At 41.0% G+C, this 15,302-nt stretch overlaps 1 long non-coding RNA gene across 1 annotated transcript; it reads right to left on the bottom strand.

Moving 5' to 3' along the window:
• Nucleotides 1–6,205: 6,205 nt before the first annotated feature.
• LOC137497056 (uncharacterized) lies at nucleotides 6,206–10,586 on the bottom strand. Its single transcript, XR_011017624.1, has 2 exons — nucleotides 10,405–10,586; nucleotides 6,206–6,600 (listed from the first exon to the last, which is right to left on the bottom strand). It is a non-coding gene; the product is annotated as an uncharacterized lncRNA (long non-coding RNA).
• Between the last annotated feature and the right edge of the window lie 4,716 nt (nucleotides 10,587–15,302).

Here is a 15,302-nt window from a genome sequence, read left to right as displayed (position 1 = left end):
GTCCATGTGAACATGTTTCGGGGAAAATTCGCCTGTTATGTTCAATAAATATCTATCTATCTATTATCATTATAGACTGTTATCCCATTCAGCGTTCAGTCTGCAAGCCTCTCTGAATTTACTAAACGTCGCCACAATCCTCGATTTGCAATTAGTGTTGTGGCCTCATTTAGTTCTATACCTCTTACCTCTAAATTGTAAGAAAGCGAGTCTAACCATCGTCGTCTTGGTCTACCTCTACTTCTCTTACCCTTCACAACAGAGCCAATTATTCTCCTAGGTAACCTATCCTCCTCCATTCGCCTCACATGACCCCACCACTGAAGCCGGTTTATGCGTACAGCTTCATCCATCGAGTTCATTCCTAAATTAGCCTTTATCTCCTCATTCCGAGTACCCTCCAGCCATTGTTCCCACCTGTTTGTACCAGCAATCATTCTTGCTACTTTCATGTCTGTTACTTCTAACTTATGAATAAGATATCCTGAGTCCACACAGCTTTCACTCCCGTAAAGAAAAGTTGGTCTGAAAACAGACCGATGTCTGGGAGCTGACTTCCTTCTTACAGAATACTGTTGATCGCAACTGCGAGCTCACTGCATTAGCTTCACAACAACTTGATTCGATTTCACTTACTATGTTACCATCCTGGGAGAACACGCAACCTAAATACTTGAAATTATCGACCTGTTCTAGCTTTGTATCACCAATCTGACAGTCAATTCTGTTGAATTTCTTACCTACTGACATCAAATTAGTCTTCGAGAGGCTAATTTTCATACCATACTCATTGCACCTATTTTCAAGTTCCAAGATATTAGACTGCAGACTTTCGGCACAATCTGCCATTAAGACCAAGTCGTCAGCATAGGCCAGATTGCTTACTACATTTCCACCTAACTGAATCCCTCCCTGCCATTTTATACCCTTCAGCAGATGATCCATGTAAACTATGAACAGCAAAGGTGAAAGATTACAGCCTTGTCTAACCCCCGTAAGTACCCTGAACCAAGAACTCATTCTACCATCAATTCTCACTGAAGCCCAATTGTCAAAAGAAATGCCTTTGATTGATTTTAATAATCTACCTTTAATTTCATAGTCCCACAGTATAGCGAACATCTTTTCCCTCGGTACCCTATTATATGCTTTCTTTAGATCTACGAAACATAAACACAACTGCCCATTCCTCTCGTAGCATTTTTCAATTACCTGGCGCATACTAAAAATCCGATCCTGACAGTTTTCTGTGGTCTGAAACCACATTGGTTTTCATCCAACTTCCTCTCAAAGACTGATCGCACCCCCTTTCAAGATGCCAGTGAATACTTTGCCTGGTATACTAATCAATGACCGAGCTCGATAGCCGCCGTCGCTTAAGTGCGGCCAGTATCCAGTATTCGGGAGATAGTAGGTTCGAATCCCACTGTCGACAGCCATAAAAATTGTATTCCGTGGTTTCCCATTTTCACACCAGGCAAATGCTGGGGTTGTACCTTAATTTAGGCCACGGCCGCTTCCTTCCCACTCCTAGCCCTTTCCTGTCCCATGGTCGCCGTAATACCTATCTGTGTCGGTGCGACGTAAAACAACTTGCAAAAAAAAAAAAAATCAATGTGATACCTCGATAGTTGTTGCAATCCTTCCTGTTCCTTTGCGTATAGAAAGGTGCAATTACTGCTTTTGTCCAATCTGAAGGTACCTTACCAACATTCCATGCTAATTTTACTACTCTATGAAGCCATTTCATCCCTGCCTTCCCACTATACTTCACCATTTCAGGTCTAATTTCATCTATTCCTGCTGCTTTATGACAATGCAGTTTATTTACCATCCTTTCCACTTCCTCAAGCGTAATTTCACCAACATCATTTTCCTCCTACCCATGAGCTTGGCTGTTCGCAACACCACCAGGGTGATTTCCTTTTACATTGAGAAGATGTTCTAAACATTCTCTCCACCTCTCCAGTGATTCCCTGGGATGTATTATGAGTTCACCTGAATTACTCAAAACACTGTTCATTTCCTTTTTCCCTCCCTTCCTAAGATTCTTTATTACTGTCCAGAAAGGTTTCCCTGCTGCTTGACCTAACCTTCCAGGACTTCTTTTTGGATTCAACAACTATTTTTTCGCTCTGTTTCTTTCATCTACGTACAAATCCCTGTCTGCCTCGGCCCTTGTTTGGAGCTTTTCTGATAAGACTTCTTTTTACGTTTACAAGCTGCTCTCACTTCATCATTCCACCAATATGTTGGCCTTTTCCCATCTTTACACACAGTTGTTCCTAGACATTCCCTTGCTGTTTCTACTACCGCATCCCTGTATGCTACCCATTCACTTTTTATATCCTGAACCTGCTTACTGTTTACTGTTCGAAACTTTACACTAATCATATCCATGTACTTCTGTCTAATTTTCTCGTCCTGGAGATTTTGTACACTTATTCGTTTGCAGACAGATTTCACTTTCTCTGCTCTAGGCCTAGAGATACTTAGTTCACTACAGATCAGATAGTAGTCTGTATCATCGAAAAATCCCCAGGAAACTCGTACGTTCCTAACAGATTTCGTGAATTCGAAGTCGGTTAAGATATAGTGTATTATGGATCTGGTACCCCTAGCCTCCCATGTGTAGCGGTGAATAGCCTTATACTTGAAGAAAGTATTCGTAACTGCTAAACCCATACTAACACAGAAGTCCAGCAAACGCTTTCCATTCCCATTAGCTTCCATATTTTCCCCACATTAACCAATCACCCTTTCGTATCCTTCAGTTCTATTCCCAACCCTCGCATTGAAATCGCCTATCAGCACTATTCTATCCTTGCTGTTGACCCTGACCACGATGTCACTCAATGCTTCATAAAACTTGTCAACTTCGTCCTCATCTGCACCCTCGCATTGTGAATACACGGAGACAATTCTAGTCCTAATTTCTCCAACCGACAAATCCACCCACATCATTCGCTCATTTACGTGCCTAACAGAAACGATGTTGCGTGAAATGGTATTCCTGATAAAGTGCCCTACCCCAGACTCTGCCCTTTCCTTTCTAACACCCGTCAAGTACAATTTATAATCTCCTATCTTTTCCTCTTTATCTCCCCTTACCCGAATATCACTTACTCCTAGCACATCCAGATGCATCCTCTTTGCTGACGCAGCCAGTCCCTCGCCTGTCAAATGGGAGTGGGACTCCGTTACTCCCATAGGTCCGAGGCCTGCTTAAAATGTTCTGAGCTCGGTAAATTCATGAAGCAGGGTGCTACTGTACTTGCACATAGTCCAAGTGACGATCTCTCCTCTAACGGGTTATGGACCAGCTGTGAATAGTATAGTCCTAGCCACCTGAGCACAAGGACGGCCATGACATGGAATATGTCCGAGATGCCCACTCCCACTCCATAGCAACTGGTATCCCGACGCTCAGGACCACTTACTAGGCCACTCAGCCGTTGCACATGGTTCACGAACTAGGACGTGACTACAGTAACCCACACCATGAACTTCAAGAAAATTGAATGCCAGATAATTTCAAGAATTTTGGATGTGTGTTATGCCAGGATGGTAATATATTATGTGAGATTGAATCAAGGTTCAGTAAAGCTAAGGCAGCGAGCTCACAGTTGTGATCAACAATATTCTGTAAGAAGGAAGTCAGCTCCCGGACTAAACTATCTTTACATCGGTCTGTTTTCAGACCAACTTTGGTTTACTGGAGCGAAAGCTTGGTGGACTCAGGATATCTTATTCATAAGTTAGAAGTAACCGACATTAAATTAGTGAGAATGATTGCTGTACAAACAGGTGGGAACAATGGCAGGATGGTAGTCGGAATGAGGAGATAAAGGCTAAATTAGGGATGAATTCGATGGATGAAGCTGTACACATAAACCGACTTCCGTGGTGATGTCATGTGAGGTGAATGGAGGAAGATAGGTAACCTAGGAGAATAATGGACTCTGTTATGGAGGGTTAGAGTAGAAGAGGAAAATCAAGACGAAGATGGTTAGACTCTTTTTCTAACGATTTAAAGATAACAGGTATAGAACTAAATGAGGCCTCAGTACTAGTGACAAATAGAGGATTGTGACAACGTTTAGTAAATTCACAGGGGCTTGCAAACTGAACGCTGAAAGAAATAACGGTCTATAATGGTGATTTATGTATGTTATTATTGTTATAGGTTCGTTTTGACTTACTAGAGACCAAGGGGACCTTTTTAACTCTTAGCTTTGGTCTTCTTTCTTGGCCCAGTACGCTTTCATTTTCTGGCTGTGTGCCTGCTTCTTCCCGTTCGTCCAGTTAGGTTTGGTGGTCCCTCTACTCTTTTCTTATTGTAAGGGACAGTGTGAAGACTCTCTGAAGGATGGAGGGTGGGTACTGAGGTCGGTTCTTTGTGGTCTTAATGAGATCTGTAATTCCTCTATGTCTGATTTTACTGAGGTGATCCACTTGTTTATGGAAGCCTTTCCCCTACTTGTCACCGTGAGGATTCTGTTGGTGAGCCTGCAGGTTTTCAGGTTGGTTATATACCCATAGAAAGTCAGTCGCCTTTTCCTCATACACGTGGCTATGTCTCCCTGATATTCGTAGAGCTCGTTGTTGTGCCTGATCCTGTAAGTGCCAACCTCCTCTCTTATGGATCCTAGTCTCCTCCTCAAGATCTTCCTCTCTTTAAGTTATAGTTTCCAGAGCCACCCCTTTCGATTCATCAAGAGACAATCAGAGGCGTAGCGTAGAGAGGTTCTCACTATTGAGTTGTAGTGCTTCAGCTTTAGGTTCTTCGAGAGGTACTTTGAGGTGTAGATGTTTTTACGGGAATGTTAGACCATCTCTAACTTGGTGCACCTGGTGTCCATGGCCAAAGTTGCGCTCTCGCTTGCTGAGATCCATTCTCCCAAGTACATGACTGCAGGAACTTTACGTATGGTGTTGTTTCCTAGTGGGATTGTAGAAGGTGCTTTTGTTTTATATTAGTGATAAACTCTGTCTTATGTACACTGACGTTGATTTTCATGTACCCAAGCTTCAGTCCTGCTTCTGATGACATGGTGGCAGTCCATTCCCTGATGATCTTCCCTAGCACACAGTTGAAGAGAATGCAAGCGAAGCCATCTCCCTGTCTGACTCCTGTCTGGATGGGAAAGCTCTCCGAGAGCTAGCCCATAAAACTATTGCATTACAGTAATTGATAAGCAATTTTCGTCTTTCACGTGAAATAGTAAGAATGATTTAAAATATCGCTTGGAGGAGAATAGAGGTTCTAGCACGGAGCTACGCACGTACACCAGGGAGGAGAAAAAGCTATAGTTGGGCCCACGAGAGTTGAAATGTGATGTTTAGCGCCACCGGCGAGAAGAAGTTGACGAACGCTGCTCGAAAATGTTCTGTTGCTATGGCAACACATTTAATGATACTATCGCCACGTGGGTTGGCTTGATCTCAGTCGCTTTTGAGAAATTATTCGGAGTAGTACTGTGTTAGCTGTGTTAGTTGTTGCTGCTTTATGTAATAATTTAAGTGTTTGTTTTCTGAATTTTTCTTTGTTAGTGTTTTTATTTTGTAAGTTAATCCGTGGCTAGTTGTAGAGTTCTATTCTCAATTTAACACGTTCAGTTGTCGAGGTTATTGTCAGTTTAGTGAATATGAAATCTCATATTATCTGTGATGACGTATTCTGCCTTAAATGCCGAAATTATTAGCACGAGCTTAGGAACGGGTCGAAGTTTATTGAACTGCATTAGGCCAACATAGTTGATTAAATATTCAACCTGTGTGAAATGGTGATATGCCGCAGATTGAGGTAAATATGTCAACGCAGCGTACTTTATGGTAACTGATTTCGCCGCTCAAATGTCAGTCTTCAACTCTCGTGGGCCTAACTTATAATGTTGTCTATAAACGAATTGGAATAACTTACCAAGGGAGATGTTCAATAAATTTCCAATTTCTTTGAAATCATTTAGGAAAAGGCTAGGAAAACAACAGATAGGGAATCTGCCACCTGGGCGACTGCCCTAAATGCAGATCAGTATTGATTGAATGATAGAACGAAATCTTGTAAGGCATATCCCCATAAATTCAAAATTCCTCCTGTGAAAATTCGTGTAAAGACGAAGTAGAGTACAATATTTCAATCTCCACAAATGTAATGACAGTTTTAAAATTCGGATTATTTTGATCAGGAAATAAGTATAGCAAGTACACTAAATAATAATATGTATTATCATTCATTTTTTATCTCCATACTTATTTTGTTTTTTGTCGTAAAAAGGTCATCAGTGTTCATACATTAACCCATCGGGAAGAAGTTTCTACCGATGTTTCCGAACATTCTGAGGGGAAGGGTAGCCATATTTGCGTTCATTTCGGCAACATTCTGGGCGAGGTTTATACCTGTATCTGCTACGCCTCTTCCTATTTGAAATGGAAGCCGCACAAAGGAATTAATCATGTCTGGGCTCTGGGTGCTGAAGGTAGCTGCCGTAGCACCGGTAGTAGCACTCTGGGAACTGGCGGACGTAGAAGTAGGAGCCTGAGTAGTGCTAGAAGCTTCAGTATTATCAGCTTGACGAACACTCACGGACATGGCGTGTACTACCTGCGAACAATACAACATAGCATGTTGAAACAATGTGTAACACTATTAGTTTATAATAATACCTACTATTGGATACTGATTTCAAGAACTTTCTCGAAAACGAAGTCAAAAGAACATGAAAATTGCAAGCAATTTCGCACAAACAACAAACAGAGGAAAATTCTTTAATACATGTTGTATGGATGAAATTACTGATTTGTTGATTACAGACTATGTAGATAAATTAAATAATGGCGGATAAAACAAGGGATAGTATAACTATCAGCAGTAATTATTGTTTAAACCTCTAAATGGTTAAACAGGCAGTCTTCAATATCAAGGAAATAGTGTGACATTGACGTAACTACGAATCGTCCAAACTTATCACGAGAGCCGGAATAGCAACAGAAACAAAATAGTTCATATTCCATTCATGAATGACAGAACATTTGTTATTTCTGTACCAACCAAAATATTCACATGTAAAATAAATATTTTCATTAAACATGTTTAGAATTTTTAAACATGAGCCTAACTGGAATTGTTTGATATCTCGAAAGAAATTCTCTTTCCCGACCGAATCTCATATAACTTGAATGTCTATAACTCTAACTTTCGATATTCAGCTTCGGCAAGCACTGCGAGATATCTCATTTTAACTGTAATATATTTGAAATAAATAATATTACCAGTCACAAATGTCATTAAGTTGTAGCCTATTACACAACGCGTTGTAGATCTTTCACTGGATCGCCAGGTTGTAAAATGGTAACTTTCAATTATTGCTCTATTTGATACACAATTATTTTCAAAGAATACTATTTCATTGAGGAGTAGAGTCTATGTTCATTATGAATATATTATATCTAGACTGGGTCAACTGTACGCGTGTATCGTCTCAAAAATAGCACAATAATGTTACTTTATGTCCCATTAACCACTCTTACACTTTCTGGAGATACCGAGATACCGGGAGTTCTTTCACGTGCCAGTAAATCTACCGACACGGGATTGACGCATTTGTACACCTTCAAATACCACAAGGCTGAGCCAGGATCGAACCTGATAAGTTGGGGTCAGAAGGCCAGCGCCTCAACCATCTGAGTCACTCAGCCAGGCATAAGAAATATACATTTGCTGCTAAAACATAAATATTGTTTTTAAATACTCCATGAAAACGAAATTGTAAAACTTCCCTTTGCGAAAATGAATGAACATGCATATTTTTCAATACATTAATTCCATCTAATCTATTATTTCCGAGAGACATCTGTACGGAATTTGGAATCGACAAACGTAAGATTCAGTGCATCGAAAAGGGGGGAAAACTGACTGAAACTATCACGAATGTAATAACCTGTTCTGTAGAGTATGGTGAGATGAGGCCTCTTTGATAAATGATTCTTCTGCTTGTCTTTAATCTTTGACAATGTCCGGCTCTATAGCTAAATGGTTAGTATGCTGGCCTTTGGTCACAGGGGTTCCAGGTTCGATTCCAGGCAGGGTCGAGAATTTTAACCATAACTGGTTAATTCCCCTGGTACGGGAACTGGGTGTATGTGTCGTATTCATTATCATTCCACCTTCATCGCGACGCGCAGGGCGCCCACGAGCGTCAAATCAAAAGACCTTCACCTGGCGAGCCGAAGTCCTCGCACACATCCCGGCAGGAAAAGCCATACACCATTTCATTTCATTTGATTTCATCCATGGCAATCCATCAGTACGTCACATCACAGCCTGCACAGTTGCTAGGTAGCATCGTGTCACACATTTTGTATCACTGATTTCAGATGAACCCCAGCCATAAGACATATTTTTGTCAAAATCGACATTATTCTAGAATAAAAGTGAGACGCCCATATGACACAATGTACTCATCTCTCGTAATTATCCTAGGAACTGTTTTACATGTACTGAAAGAAGTTTCTGATGGTATATTTTGATGTTTGTGGAAGTTGAGTGCGAAGGGTAACTAATCTGTCGTGAAGTTCCACATTCCACGTCATTTTGTATAACGTTAACACATGAAATTTGGCACAATATGAATTGAAATAAATTTACTAAATCTTGAATTAAATTAACAATTACAGAACAGCACGTTATTTAAATTTTCACATTAGCTCAATGACATCGGTTATCAAAACAATGTTTTTCACATAAATATGTGCAAGACTGATGACGATAATGTTTCTAGTTCGTAAACCAAACGATCACAAAAACATAGCTGAATTGAGATGTTTCTGTTACCATGAACGAGAGGTAAAGACCTATTTTACGTAGACTGATGTGAGCTGTTATAAAATAAAACCTCTCAAGGTCTGATGTGAAATAATGTAAACTACTGTAGAACCTTAGAATGTCTACCAGTGGCGGTGGGCCCTTAGGGGCACAGGGACACGTGCCCTGTCAAGTTTTTGCACTCAGAATTTCAGGAAATAATTTATAATTTAGTTGGGCTACAGCCGAACAACAGAATTATTTCTACAAATATTATCACGACAAAATGTTATATTCTTAACTGGATTACGGATTTTGGTAGGTATTTAAACCCACCATGTCTTTAAGCACGAAGAGAGGATACCTTTTGTACTCGTATTTAAAGAGACAAGCTGTTGCTGTCAGTACGAAAATAATGACTGCAGGAGTCTTGCGAAGCGAGTGGCAGGCGAAATGTGCAGCTCTGGGCACTAGACCGTCTTGTGCCCACACGACGCGCCTGCGCATTAGAACACAGTATTTGAAGATGGTGAAAGTCCATGACAGCTTCGGGCGACGGGGAGTACTTCTAGTTGGGCACTCAGATCCTTGAGGCCTTCTGCAGCGCATGCGCATAGAGCAAATAACAGATCACGAGAAATATCCGCGCTTTACAAACATCAGTGTAGCCAATTCACCAATTCTGTAACTAAAGTAAATCCAATAATATTTTAGTCTTGTTTATTTAAAAATGCGTTCATATCTCTCATGCAGGGATTTAGTTGCTTTCAGATGTTTTCATTATTAAAATAAGTTATCTTAAATGAGGTTACCGTGTTTCTAATAGGCCATTTAGCAGCTGCCAACCTTATTCAGGTATCAAGTTTTGGAGAATTTTGTACTCTCTTTCCGGAAAAAATTCCGCGTCAACCGTAAACAAGTACCCGAAAGTGAACAAAGCCAGGCTCAGGACCGAACTTGAAGTGTTATATTCCAGGGTAGACGTGCCTGCGGCAGATGGTGCTGCGGCGCTTTTGCAACTTTTCCTGCGCAACAATATGCAAGACACTTTCAATGAATGCGTTAGGTTACTGAGCATCATTGTTACAAACCCGATGTCGACAGTGGAAAGTAAAAAGTTTTTCTCTACTCTAAATCGAATAAAGACCTTCTTGAGGAATACGATGAGCCAAGACAGACTAATGGCCCTGGCGATGCTTTCAATTGAAAGTAAAATGGTACGTTCGATTCCCGACTTCAACCAGCGAGTTATCGAAGTATTTGCTCAAGCAAAGGATCGAAGAATAGACTTCATCTAAAAATGAGAAGATTAGTATATTCATTATTACTTGACTTGTAGGGGAACAGGTTATAAACGAAATCTGGAGCAGCTTATCCCCTGCCATTTAGCTCAGTGAAATAACACTTGACCGGAAATGGAGAGGTCACGGGTTCGTGTCCCGTTTCCTTTGACCCCACCTTTCACTGTCTTTTTCCTTGGTGTTAATATCTAACTGGCACCAACTGTAAACGGGATAAGCTGATTTACAAGTCAGTTGTTAGTGTATTTATTCACATGCGCATTATTGTTATATTTTGCAACCGATACCTTAAATATCTACTTAACTGTCCATATTATTTTATAAGTTGTGCCCCGCCGGATAATTTGGCCACGGGCCGCCACTGATGTCTACTTCTCCGGACAGACTTATCGTTGCCGCTAGACAAGCCAGCATAAGAAGGCTGAGGGTGATTTTGGCTGCCATGGTCGCTGTGAGGTGCTCTACTGGAATATTGAAGACCTATTGACGTACTCATATAGAACGTCGTGCTATTTATACTGGTAAGTAAAACTTCATGGACGATAATAACCTTCTGTTTGACAATACGGCAACCTTCACAGAAATTTGCAACAGTTGTACAAATATGCCTCCTTAACTAGACACTTGTGTTACGTACACCCGAGTGAAACAACAACAGTAAGTTAATGAGTGATTAATGATATATTTGACAGACTTAAGTTCTTAGGAATTAGAAAGATGATTGATATCAAGTACGAAGGAAAATCGGTTATCTTAAAACTACTCAAAAGTGGAAATTACTGCGATAAGAGTCGACATAAAGAAAAAAGAAAAAAGAATCAATCAAAGCAAACCAGCTTATAGTTTTTTGAGACTGTTGATATCGTAATCATAGCCATGGGACCTCCAGAATTCAAACGACAGGAATCTGAGCTTTATGTTTAAAGTCTCACGTACATTGGATGGGATTCAAGCGGGGGCAGCGACGTTTAGAATCCATTGGCTATGTTACTCCTACTACTAAATGATTTAATATGTCGTATAAAGTGGGAGGCGCCCCTCCTAGACGGTGACGCCGTCTATTATGCTAGGATATTTGTAAAATAGAAGATGTCGGTGAAAGTGAAAGTGTTGGCGGCCGTGGCTTAGACTAGGAGTTGTCCCGGCATTCACCTTAGTTCAGGAGAATGGAATACCACGGGAACCATTCTCAAAACATCCAACGGTGGGGACCAGCCCCTCTCCTTCTCCCGAATACAGAGTTGTAGAGCCACGGTAGACTCGTGGCCGCCCCTCCTCTATATATCTTCATTTGTGATCCAATTTCCCAAATGCACGTCATTTTGTAACACTACAGTTCAGAGGCGTGTGCCCCTTCTATCTGAACCAGTTCTTGCCGTTGCTTCACTTCTATTTCTTGTCCTGCTTCACACAAACGTCTTCAGAAAATAGATATAAATAAATAAATTACAGCATTATAATTATTAGTATTATTAAGAAAAACATCACAGTTGGAAAATACCTCTGTGGCAAGTCAAATATATAGTATACGCTAGTGTAAAAGAAACAAATTGAATCATAAATCACATAGCAACAACAGGAATACAACAATTATTTAGGGGTACATGAAAACCAACTACTATAAAAATGATATCGATACGAGAAATTTCATAAGACAAAAAATTCACGATAGCAGGAGAAGAACAAGACAATTTTAAATGACATACGAATTGTATAACTTTCATTTCTTTACAATTTACTTCACATCGCACCGACACAGATAGGAATGGACTGGAAGTAAGAAGGAAGAGACCACGGTCTTAATTAAGGTACAGCTCCAGCATTTACCTGGTGTGAAACTAGGAAACCACGGAAAACGATTTTCAAGGCTCCCGACAGCGGAGTTCGAAGACGCTATCTCCCAAATGCAAGCTGACCGCTGAGCGATCCTAATCGAACGGCCAATTCACTCGGTCACAAGTTTTAAATACGTACAGTAGGCCTACTGTACATATCAATGGCGACGATATGAAGAGTTTGATTATTGAATAACCAAAATAGGCTTGCATTTAAACGAAATATTTTAGATATATCCATAACACATTTCAGTTCGATTGAACCTGTAGTTTTGGTGTGACTGAGCAAGGAAAAAAAGAAACCAGATCCATCTCATTTTAAAATAATACGCCTTATTATAAAATAATTTCGCAAATAATACATTTTAGGACAATATTTGAAGGGAACACGGGGAAAATGGGGATGTCATATTTTCTACAAACTGAGATAATTCAATTTGAAAGTTTCAACCCTTAATACTGTCTACAATATTGCACGTAGGCCTACATAAAGTATTATATTAAGTTTAGCCTAATGTGTTGGTATTGTACATAGGTAATAATGAAAAAGTAGAATTAAGTTTTATAATTTAAAAAATGGAAAATGAAGTAAATACACATTTGTCACGAAAATAAAGGGGAATGTCAATCTTATGTGCACATTATCACGGAAATAAAGAGGAATGCCACTTTTAACAAAACCTAACAAATAATATTATTACCCTGTCAATTAATAGTGAGGAAATGTTCAAGGAAGGAACTTCCTTCTGGTCCACAAAATGATCTAAGGCCGTGCAGATCAGAAAATTTTGCTGCAGAGATGGAATGTAAACCTGAAATAGAAATAAATTTCAAATTCAAAATCTCAATATTCCAGAATGTTTGCGAATGTAGAGAGACTTCATGTACGTTAACTATTGTACTTACATTCATAAGATGACTCTGGAAGAACGAACTCACTAACTGGCGTTTCTGGGAAGTGTGGAGTTGATCTTGGAGCATTCACAACAGGTCTTTCCCAATGGCCATTGTAACTGTCTTTGTATTCCGTGAATCGTGAATGCTCAATGGAGATGACAAGTTCCCTTATAGGTCTAGTTTTAAAAGGGCAAACGTTTCTGTACAAGGGAGTAAAAAAAGTGGTCCATTGACGAATAATTGGTTGATGAACTTTGATTACATGGAAAGGAAGGGCTTATTTTTGGCACTCCTAAAATGATCCACCCAGTCTTCTGGCGTTTCAGCTGCAAATTTCTGATCAATGTTTCTATCGCACTCTAAGTACGAGTGCCCACGATTTGGAAATACTATTTTTACAGAATCAAGGCGTTTGGCATGATGTACTACAAATTGAAGAAATCTGAAAACAGTCCAGTTCTTGTTCTGTGAATCGCAGAAGATTGTGAAGAGGTTTATCTCGTCACCAAGTTCACAAAATATAAAATGATGTAACATAGAACACACTTCATCTGATGTTTTATGTGCAACTGTCTTTGGGTACGTATAGAATACCGAGTGTCCACTAGACAAAACGTGTATATTGAAGGAGAACAGTGAGAGCTGTCTAGGGTAATACGCGTCATTAGTGGATAAATTAGGTATGCATAAATTCTTTTGTAAATCCATCGCTACTGCCTTCCTATCACAATCTATCTTGGAAGTGAGCCTCGCAAGTCGTTTACGTATATAACATTGTTCAGCTTTTTTTAAGATGCAATTTGTTTTGAATGCCTAAGTGATATACACTAACTGAGCAAATGTCATGGGATAGCGGAGCACTGATGCGCAGGTGTGTTGTTTGCGCACCACACGCCCCCTGTGCCAGCGGCAGTTGTATAGGAGACCCTGTGAGCAGTGGCTGTTCATGTGACAGGTGTTACAGGAACGTCGTCGTGAGCTGACACCGTTCGAACGGGGTATGGTGGTCGGTGCCCGACGGATGGGAAGTGCGATTTCGGAAATGGTGCGGGAATTCGGCTTCACACGATCAACCGTGTCCAGGGTGTATCGTGAATGGTTGAATGCAGATGTCACCGTCCACAACAGACGAACGACCTTCGATGACCGTGACTGGCGACTTCTGAGACGGATTGCCAATAGTGACAGACGGGCAACCGTGCAACAATTCACGGCTCAATTCAACACAGGCCGTGCTAGACACTTCTCCCAGTGGACAATCCGTAGGAACATGGGTTCTATGGGGTAACGGGAGCCGGCGCCGCACACGGGTCCCACTTTTAACCCAACGTCATCGGGCACAACGACGCGCATTTGTCGCCAGTCACCAGGGATGGACACTGGAACAATGGCGTAACGTGATATGGTCGGACGAATCACGATTTCAATTGCACCATGCCGATGGGAGGCACCGTGCATGGCGCAGACCACATGACGCGATGGATCCCGCTTGCCTCGAAGGTGTGATCCAGGGCGCTGGTGTCTCTGTTATTGTCTGGGGTGCATTTTTCTGGTATGGAATGGACCTCCTAGTTGTTCTGGAAGATACTTTGAATGGTGCGCGGTATGTTGAGCTGCTCGGAGACCATCTCCACCAATTTTTGGCCTTCCAGCGCCCAGACGGTTCTGCGGTGTTTCAAGATGATAACGTGCCGCCACATCGCTAACACGTCGCCCGGGAATGGTTCCAGGAACATTCAGCGGAGGTCCAATGACTGCCATGGCCGCCCAGGAGCCCCGATATGAACCCTATCGAGCATATCTGGGATGTCCTGGAACGGCACTCACGAACAGACCAGCATTGGCGGCCGCTCTGCAAATGATTTGGTGTCAGCTGCTTCCAGAGGACTACCAGGAACTAGTCGACTCACTTCCATGGCGTCTCACTGCAGTTCGCAGGGCTAGAGGAGGCCCCACACGATATTAGGTGACTATCCCATGACATTTGCTAAGTCAGTGTATTTGAGCTTCAATTTCTTTACGCTCTGCACAATATTTGTTAAGTTATTCTATTTTTGACATTCTAATTTTAACCTCATCTGCATAAGTGTCGCATGTACTACGTATCCGCGCGAGGATATCCAAAATTTACGGTTAAATTTGTTACAGAATATTTTCCGTTAGGTTTCATATGACAGAGGACTATTGGGATTCATCTCCATAACTCAACTCGGCGTCGTGTAAAACAGTGCTGCCGCATACCAAGCTGACATTTCCCTTCTGTTTCTTGTTCTGTGGTGGCATTCCCCTTTCAACAATTGTACATGTATTCTGAAACGTGATGTATTTCTGTGACTGTTCCCTTTACTTGGTTGGACATTGTCTTAAACTATTCTCCTGACTATAAAGTATACATGGGTAATGTTAAATCATTTTTTGTTTTACATTGTCATTCCCATTTTTTCCCGTGTAACCTTCATTTTTTAA

Source organism: Anabrus simplex, chromosome 1 (assembly GCF_040414725.1).
Source record: "Anabrus simplex isolate iqAnaSimp1 chromosome 1, ASM4041472v1, whole genome shotgun sequence".
NCBI classification, from domain to species: Eukaryota; Metazoa; Arthropoda; class Insecta; order Orthoptera; family Tettigoniidae; genus Anabrus; species Anabrus simplex.
Note: the sequence above shows the minus strand (reverse complement) of the source record. Positions and strands in the feature narration are given on the sequence as shown.